The 10,215-nt window shown below is 38.2% G+C and overlaps 1 pseudogene; it reads left to right on the top strand.

Moving 5' to 3' along the window:
* Window positions 1-3,809: 3,809 nt before the first annotated feature.
* LOC121105917 lies at window positions 3,810-7,809 on the top strand (annotated as a pseudogene).
* The last annotated feature ends 2,406 nt before the right edge of the window (window positions 7,810-10,215 follow it).

Below are 10,215 nucleotides of genomic sequence, written 5' to 3'. Positions count from 1 at the left end.
AAGAACTGGAACAAATAGTCCTTAAATTTGTATGGAAACAGAAAAGGCCCCGAATCTCCAAGGAACTGTTGAAAAGGAAAAACAAAGCTGGGGGCATCACAATGCCGGATTTCGAGCTGTACTACAAAGCTGTGATCACAAAGACAGCATGGTACTGGCACAAAAACAGACACATAGACCAATGGAACAGAATAGAGAGCCCAGAAATGGACCCTCGGCTCTTTGGGCAACTAATATTTGATAAAGCAGGAAAAAACATCCGGTGGGAAAAAGACAGTCTCTTCAATAAATGGTGCTGGGAAAATTGGACAGCTACATGCAAAAGAATGAAACTTGACCACTCTCTCACACCATACACAAAAATAAACTCCAAATGGATGAAAGACCTCGATGTGAGACAGGAATCCATCAAAATTCTAGAGGAGAACATAGGCAGCAACCTCTACGACATCGGCCAAAGCAACCTTTTTCATGACACATCCCCAAAGGCAAGAGAAACAAAAGATAAAATGAATTTATGGGACTTCATCAAGATTAAAAGTTTCTGCACAGCCAAGGAAACAGTCAGAAAAACTAAGAGGCAGCCCACGGAATGGGAGAATATATTTGCAAATGACACTACAGATAAAGGACTGGTATCCAAGATCTACAAAGAACTTCTCAAACTCAATACACGAGAAACAAATAAACAAATCAAAACATGGGCAGAAGATATGAACAGACACTTTTCCAATGAAGACATACAAATGGCTAACAGACACATGAAAAAATGTTCAAAATCATTAGCCATCAAGGAAATTCAAATCAAAACCACACTGAGATACCACCTTACGCCAGTTAGAATGGCAAAAATAGACAAGGCAAGAAACAACAATTGTTGGAGAGGATGTGGAGAAAGGGGATCCCTCCTACATTGTTGGTGGGAATGCAAGTTGGTACAGCCACTCTGGAAAACAGTGTGGAGGTCCCTTAAAAAGTGAAAAATTGAGCTACCCTATGATCCAGCCATTGCACTACTGGGTGTTTACCCCAAAGATACAGACGTAGTGAAGAGAAGGGCCATATGCACCCCAATGTTCATAGCAGCATTGTCCACAATAGCTAAATCGTGGAAGGAACCGAGATGCCCTTCAACAGATGACTGGGTTAAGAAGTTGTGGTCCATATATACAATGGAATATTACTCAGCTATCAGAAAGAATGAGTTCTCAACATTTGCTACAACATGGACGGCACTGGAGGAGATAATGCTAAGTGAAATAAGTCAAGCAGAGAAAGACAATTATCATATGATTTCTCTCATCTATGGAACATAAGAACTAGGAAGATCGGTAGGGGAAGAAAGGGATAAAGAAAGGGGGGGTAATCAGAAGGGGAATGAAGCATGAGAGACTATGGACTCTGAGAAACAAACTGAGGGCTTCAGAAGGGAGGGGGGTGGGGAAATGGGATAGACTGGTGATGGGTAATAAGGAGGGCACGTATTGCATGGTGTACTGGGTGTTATATACAATCATCGAACTTTACATCAGAAACCAGGGATGTACTTATCACTTACCACCTAAATCCTTTTTACTCTCCCTTCTGTCCTATGCACTTAGAAACTTTGAAAAGTCAGTCAAATTTAGAGTCATGAAATTACAGTTACTGTTTATCACTAATGATGAGATGGTAAATAGATGTCTAATCTACATTCCTTAAATATTAATGTGTAGTGGAATGAAGTTCTATGCCTCAAAATGAATAATAAATCATCTTCCATGTAATATTTTAGTCAACCTTTGTAACATATCTCATCATGTAATTATGAACTATTAGTTATGTAACACTGATTATAATTTACCATGGGAATACTTCTTCCTTGAGTCTCATTTTAAGGATTTAGAAAAAAAGTATACTATCAAGAAGTAAATTTTTCCATATATTTGAAATATGCACACAAATATTTAATATATATATATTTATATTTACTATATTCCCAGATATACACACATACACATCTTCAATATAAAATATATTGTAAATTTTAAATAATATTCTGCAGTGTATTTTCCCTTCAGAATGCTTTATCAGTAATTTGCAGCAGGAGGAAGGTAGTATTATCTGCTTTTGAGAGTCACTGCCAGTCTAGAGCCATACCACCCTGAACATACCGGATCTCATCTGATCTTAGAAGCTAAGCAGGGTCGGGCCTGGTTAGTGCTTGGATTGGAGAATCACTGCCATACTGCACCACTTTATGTTGCTATATGTGGGTCCTATCCCTTACTTTTTTTAGTGCAGCTAAAGAAAAAAAGGAGATTTTGGACCATTGTTCTATAATGGCACTGTAACATTTCTGAGGACTTGAGTCCCAATGTTTAAGTTGATCAAGAGGTGTTTCATTCATTCATTCATTTATTTATTTATTTTTAAAGATTTTATTTATTTGACAGAGATAGAGACAGACAGCGAGAGAGGGAACACAAGCAGGGGGAATGGGAGAGGAAGAAGCAGGCTCATAGCAGAAGAGCCTGATGTGGGGCTCGATCCCAGATCGCCGGGATCACGCCCTGAGCCGAAGGCGGACGCTTAACCGCTGTGCCACCCAGGCGCCCCAAGAGGTGTTTCATTTAAAATCAGTTAGATCACAATCTGATTTGAGTGTACAAATTCACAAATATATATCTATATAGATAGATGATAGATAGATAGATAGATACATACATACATACATACGTACATATTTTCTTGAATCATTTCAACAGTACATAAAAAATGAAATCATGTTGCAAGGTCCCGCGAACCGGTTGAGGGCAGCAGCTATCCTCGTGACCTGGCCAATCTTCTGTGCAGAAGCAAGTGTGTAGGCTGGGGAGATTGAGTGACATGCTGCCTCACCTTGCTGACCAGAAGAACCCCTTGGTAATTGCTACACTGACTCCGTAGCCCCCAGCTAAGTTTACCTCAATGGAAAATTTTTTCTGAAAGTGTTGGTTCACCCTTTAATTTCATCACAGAACTCAAACTGATCTAAGCTTTACCATTTGGGACAGGCTACCTTGCTTCACTTACTGCATTTCTAATTAAATTACAGATGGTGATTTATAAAGAGAGCAGGAACTTTAGTGGGAGACTTCTTTGTGTAGTACATGCCACTTTTATTCTATGGGAAACACTGTTTTAATTCTTAGTGGGAAAAAAAGACCATAGAAATGTCAGGATGTTAGTTACCCTGTAGTAAAACATTTGTACTCATGTCTTCCAGATTACTGTCTTGAAGACTTTTCACCTAGAAAATCTGTACCTGTGCATTACGTATCCATTTACCATGTGTGGGTATTTGTGTACATTTTGAAGATATTTCTGAATATGTCCTACTTTTGTATCTGTATTTTTATTCTCTGAGGATTATTCATTGTTCCCATTCATCTTTGGGTAACCAGTAACTGACTGCTAAGTAGTACAGTGATATTTCATTAGTTCTAATGAAAATGATTTGATAAAACCACGGAAAAGTGCCTAATAAAATTCTTTAGTAAAGATGGCTCCATGATTCCACCTGGAAAGAACATTCCTAACAACCATTCCCATCACCCACCCTCACTCCCTAATAAGCAGTAAATTAGCCATCAAATGTGCCCAGGAACCGGATATATCTTTATGAAGCAGAAGCTTAGGGCTGGAGTGATAGGCCACCTGGACCCCAGGACTGACATAGTAATTATAAGAACAGTTCACCTCTTTGGAGAAAATAGATTGCAAAATGAGGAAGAGAATCAGAAATACCTGTGTAAGGAGGAAGCTGGAGCAGGTCCCCCTGCCTGTGAATGAAGGCTGGAGGTGATGGCGACCACACTTTGGCACAGCCCTTGATGAGAAACCGCTGTCCTGACGGTGGTATAAGACAAGGAAGAGCTAGAAGCCTTCGGATTGACAGGCCAATTCAGTGGGTGAGAGCTCTCTGCTGCTGTCATGATATCTGGTGCTTTACTGGGGGTTCTGAAAGACTGGATAAAGGTAATTCAGACTCCCAGAAATGAAGACATGAAGAGAACAGGAAAAGAGAAGTCCAAATTAAAATTTAGAGACAAAATCATATACATAAAAGTTATACACACACACACATTAGTTATATATATTAGGTATATATTTCATATAGAAATCATATCTATATCTATTTTATATGCAAAATCCAAACCAAGAGAAATTGTTCCCTAGGAAAGAAAACTAATGGACATAGAAAATGACTCCAAAATCATGTTTACAATCTTTAAGAAAATCAAGGCAAGAGCAACTTCCATTAAAAATGGGAAAAACAAAACAAAAAAGGACAACAGAGTGGCAACAACAGCATCGTTTTAAAATCTTTCCAGATCCCTACACACTATATTAGGCAGGACACCTTCACTATGTGCAGGAGAGTGAAGGCAAAGACCCAGGAACGCCGCCTACAACAGTGTGTGGTGATAGGGTAGCCTTGTGTTGCCCAAACCACAGGAAGGTGGAGACAAGACAGCATGAGTCATTTCTGCAACTATGAGCCGAGACGTGGATGGAAAGTAACGTGACTTCTAATGTCCCTGTGAGCCAGAAGACATAACATTCATTAACAGTTAATGTCCAAAAGTGAAACAGGAAAGGCTGAAGAAGGGAGCAAAACTGGCTTGGAAATATGCAGGCTCCAGTTTGCAGATGAGTGAAGGATTCTAGAGACACAGGTGGTGCTGGGGAAGCATGGGCCCTAAAAGCTCTGAATTAACCAACTTAAAGATCCCACCAAGGAAAAGCCAATGGGAGGTGAAATTTTTGTGAGCGGAATCCATGTAACAGGGACAAAGACAGGATGGGCAAAAGAGAAAAAAGGATCCAGACAAAAGTTGGGAGAGATAATTTTCAAAAAAGTTTGAAGCCATGTTTTTGGCAACTGTATTGTAACAATAAAAGGAAGTTCCAGAATCTAGAGCTATAGGGTGGTGGAGCTAGAAAAATTACTGAGATCCACATCCTCTTCTAAGAGTAGAAGAAAAGTTACCTCACTTAAACATGAACAAGAGAAAATATTATCGTTCGATTCCATAAAAGTTTCATCTAAAATATATGAAGAATATAGAGAATAAGAGTTATAAAAAATGACAACCCTTTACCAGATAGACAAGACTTCAAAGCAGATGCAATCTGTCAAAGTGATTTAGAATAAATTATAAAAATAATAACATTTGTGAAAACAAAGCCCATCTTAGAATTAGAAATACTCAGAAATACGAAGATTGAAGAAAAGAGAGATTTGAACACAACTAAGGAAGAATTGCTAATGAAATAAGTAGAAATCACTTTTGAATAAAGATTAAACTAGATGGAACAGAAGAGTGGATTAACACTAGGGATAATGCCATAAGATAAATAAAACAAGGATAAAAATTATTTGACAAAGAGCAAAGCTATACAAGATAGCATCTGAATGAAGGACACGCTAAGACACTAAGAACCAAAGCAACAGAAAGGAACAAGAGGCAAAACCGTAATCCAAGGAAAGTTCACTGACATAGAGATGACTTGGAAGTAAGTGTGTATGGAAAGAATGCACATCATACTTGGGGAAATCAACTCTGAGTGGACAATGTTAAAACACATTTTAGTAAAACTTTTGAATTCTAAAGTAAAAGTCAGAAAATATATCCTCAGAGCATCCATGGAAAAAATCTAAATTGCTTTTAAGTGACCAGATAATTTATTATCCAACCCAGGAGACTATAGAGTAAAAGGAATGAGCGCACAGGGCAACTGTCGTAAAGCAGGAACGTCCTGGCGGAAAGGAACATTTGATCCTCCTATTTAAGAAAGAAAGAAAATCGAATCCACATCAGCCTTTTTGACAGCCATAGTTTATGCCCGGAGACAATGCAGTAGTGAATTTAAGTTCATCAAGGAAATAAAATAAGAACTAAAGATTTCATATCCAGCCAGATTGACTTCAAAATGCCAGGAGGGCTGTAATAAACATGCAAAAAGTCAGAAGTATTTTTCCCTTGACTCACTTCTGATATAGCAAAAGATCCTTTCAGAGGAAAAGACAAATAAAACAGCTCACATAGACTGCAATCTAATAAATAAATAAAAAATACAAGCAAAACCAAGCGTTTGATCAGATAAACATGGATTTTGCTTATTTAAGTCACCAATTACAAAGATTTTCAGATAACTAACAAAGTGAAATCTGACATTCTACCATGTATAAGAGACACCCATCTTATCAAACAATATTTAGAAAGTTTAAAAATAAAAGAATGACAACTATAAACCAAGAATAGGTAAATGAAAAGTAAAAAAGGAGTCTCATACTTGATATTAGAAGTCAGACCTGGAAGCACTGAAAAAGCAAAGGTCACTTTATAAAGCTGAAAATTTCACAACGATAATATAACGATTACTATCATTATTTATTATCGCTCCCACACCTTTCTTAGCGGAGAGAGTGTAGAGCTGCCGATGTTTGGAGGAATAGAATCAAAGTAAAGTCGAGGAAATTAACACGTCTCTCAATCCGATACAGATCAAGGAATGTAGACCTAAACAACGTAACCGACAAGACAGATCTCATAGATAATGTATCAAAATTGCGGTACAAGTAGAGAATAGCTGTTCTAAGTTTATGTGAAATACTGCCCTCGTTTGGACTGCAAAGAAAACCTTCATGAATCATAAAGGAGGACAATAACCCAAAAAGCATTCTCTGACCAACATATAGTATCATAATCAATTTTAAATTGAAAGCCTTTTTCTTAGAAAGTAAGGGGAAAAAAACAACTATCAAAATATATCGTGGGAGAGCTCCCACCTCACAGACACGCTGCAGGCTGTCCGTGCGCGAGGCGCAGGGGCCCGGGCAGGGTCTGAGGGTCGAGGGTCCGAGGGTCGGTGCAGCCTTTGGGCCGAGCGGGGAGCGGAGAGGCGGCGAGCCCCGCGCTGGGAGCCGCAGGAGGAGCGGTGCCCGCAGGTCAGCAGATGCAGGTGGCCCTGCAGGGTGACCCACACGTCAATGCCCTTCTAGCGCTGATGCTCCTGCGGACGGTGATGACCGACTGTTCAGTATCGCTACCAGCTCTACACTGCTCCTTCTGTCCGCAGGATGGAACCAGCAAGTCCACGTGGTCCAGACAGACCTGTTTAGTGTCCAACCTGTGCGGGAACATACAGAATCTAAAAGAGCGCATGCTCGTCCGCTCAGGAATTAAACCGTTCAGTGTGACCGCTGTGGGGGAACGTTCACCAGGGCTGACTGGCTGAAGGTGCGTGGCCTCAAGCGTGAAGGCAAACGCAGTTTCCAGAGCCAGATTCGTGCCATCACTTCCTTCAGCGATGTAAACGCCACGTGACGGCTTCCCAGCGCATTATCCGCAGGCCTTGGATTTACTAGCGCAAAACCTGCGGCGACTCTGGAAATGCAGTCGTGCACCTGAGGAGTCCGACCCGTGAAGCAAACCTTCCAGGGCCCTGACTTCCTAGTTCGGGACTGCTTCAGCCAGAGCAAGAACAGCCCCTCGTCTGGGTGATCTCAGAGAACGCAGTTCTGAGAGCAACTGCTCTGTTCAAATGTCTGTGATTCCCCAGCTCTCCTCGACCCAGAATTGTGAAAGCACATTCCCCTTGGGCTCTCTCCGTGGGCTGGCGGAAAAAGAGAGGCAGGACCAGAGTAGACAAAGACCAGTGCTTGTGCCAAGGCAACCGGCGATGACCCCCCACACCCCCACATCAGAGCTGTACGCATGGAGTGGCTTCATTGTTGGTTTTTGGACAGTGCCTGTGCTTGGTCTTGTACATTTAAATTAAATATTTTAAACAAAAAATAAGTTTGGGAAAGAATTTTTCATGAATGAGAGGCTGACTTTTTTTAAGTTCACGATAACATATTATTGAAACTTAATTGAAACTATGAGACTTAAGGAGAACTAGTCTACTTAACCATTATCAGTTTCTTCTTCCATTGTTAAAAGTAGGCTAAGGAAATCAGTAGATAAAGAGGAATTCAGATGATTATTGACCTTCCTGAGATGAAAGAGTTGAACAGAGTAAATTACTGAACAGAATTGGACAGAGAGCCTAAGTAGACGTTTACTCCCATACACAGGACATTGTACAACATTTTGTAAAGCCTGATGGCTTTGGAAATATTTACGGTAAACTTTCTTTTTTAAGAAAAAAAGGTAGGTATTACCTACCTATTAAGGTAGGTACTTCTGAAACCCAATGTACTTTTTTTTTTTTAAGCTTTGTCATTTCTATTATTTTTCATGGTGAAAATTTGCTATTGGGATAGGCATTCCCTGAACTTTTTTAGTACTGCTCCAGATAATCTTTCTTCTGTGAAAAAAGGCAGAGAATCATGATTGAGAATAGTCAGGCTGTACATGACATGTGACAGGGAGTGGAAATGAAGTACATAGTCCCAGCTTTACAGAACTCTTTCAGTCTTGCTTTTCTGACTAAAACTGGTTTCCCTGGTCTTTGAATATTAATGCCTGGCTAACTAGGTCATTGCCCAAATCATTTTTTCTCTTGTCCCATGAACAATACTTTCTCTTACATATTCCAGCGTGATATCATATGAAAGAAAAATACCGAAGATTTTCTAGTTTCTGTATAGTTTTATGTATTGTTAGAGATGTTTTAATTGTGCTGATTTGGACAAAATAAAGACTTCTCTGTTAAGTCTAAAATCCAAACAAGCACAAAATCCAAAATATATTCTGGGGGAAACAGAATCCAATTATCATAGAGAAAATAGAGAAAATGTTTAAAGAGCTCCTTCATAAAACCCAGCATGATTCAGATGCATTCACAGGGAAATAGTTTATATGGATTTTCCTCATATCTGTGGTAGATGCCCTGCTGGGAAAATGAACTGGTTTCTCTCAACATACTATTAGTCCTGGACAGTACCTAACATTATGTCCTTTGTTTAATAATTTCCAGTTCTTTTGTTTTTACATTGAAAAGCTTAACTTTTGTGATTCCTGTTTTTATGAATTTATTTAAGCTATGATTGTCTAAGTGGCCATGTCTCTACAGTAAAATTTGGAAATTACTTAACACTTCAATGTCTCAATGACTGAAAGGTGTAAATATGTTTAGTGTATGGATGTGAGGTTTTAGGTGTCCCATGATATTTGGGAAAATCTTTTCCATAAAATAATTTTCATTCATCCTGCATAACAGTAAAATGTCTCAGAAACATTCATGTATGTAAAAAACTGTCCATGATTATCCATTTTTGGTATCAATAAAGTATATTTTGAAGTGTTTATTATATAATGAATTATCCAGGTATGTATATACATGTGTTATTGGGGAGATATATTTTTGCTTGGAACTTTTCCAAGAATTTACTATTTTGGAAAATTGTGTCAATAACTAAGTATTTGGGCCACCAACTCAAGAAATCTGTGTTAGTCTTCATTTTTTGTTGTCACATTTGTGATTATTCTATATATAACTATATTTTTGAAAACTTCTTTCATAAAGTTTAAGATTGACATTCTAGGAATAATTGAATTTATTTTTATATCTTTGTGCACAGTTCTTCCTATGCCAAAACATTGCTTTTAATGAAGCAAGGGAACTGTCAAGATTAAGTAAATATTTTGCCCACATTTACCAAAAAATTTTGAAAAGACTTATCTTGCTTCTGACATACAGAAGGAAACAATTGAATATTATCCTTGAAATGTTAAAAAGTCTTCTAATCAGTAAGACAAAAGCATCAATTTTATGTAAAAAATAGCAAGAAGTAATAACCCCAATAAGCCATGGAATATTGGGGGAAAATTAATCTTACTAAATGTGAAAAGGATTATTAGTACACTGATAAAAAATTCAAGTAAAGTTATATCTCTGTCCAATTGAGCAATGATACTGTTTTTAAGAAGAATCAATGAGATGTTAAAACATTTTACAAATAACCATGTAACAGAGTATAGTACAACAAATTTTTATTACAATGCATTGAAATCATCCTATATTACAAATGAAGTTTAACTAATAGCATGTATAGGTTGTTTAAGGAATGAAAAAGTCATAGAGGAAATGCTATTTTAACATAATTATGATGGATACAATGGGGTTGCTATTATACGTATTCCTTAAAAATTATTTCATAGAAAAAATAATTCCTTTTACCGATGTCATTGTTTCTGTAACAGAGGAAACCACTGTTATAATTGGCCCACAACATGGATT

This window comes from Ursus maritimus, unplaced genomic scaffold, assembly GCF_017311325.1.
Source record: "Ursus maritimus isolate PB19 unplaced genomic scaffold, ASM1731132v1 scaffold_3, whole genome shotgun sequence".
Classification (NCBI taxonomy): Eukaryota; Metazoa; Chordata; class Mammalia; order Carnivora; family Ursidae; genus Ursus; species Ursus maritimus.
The sequence above is the reverse complement of the archived record's forward strand: the minus strand, read 5'-3'. Positions and strand labels throughout refer to the sequence as shown.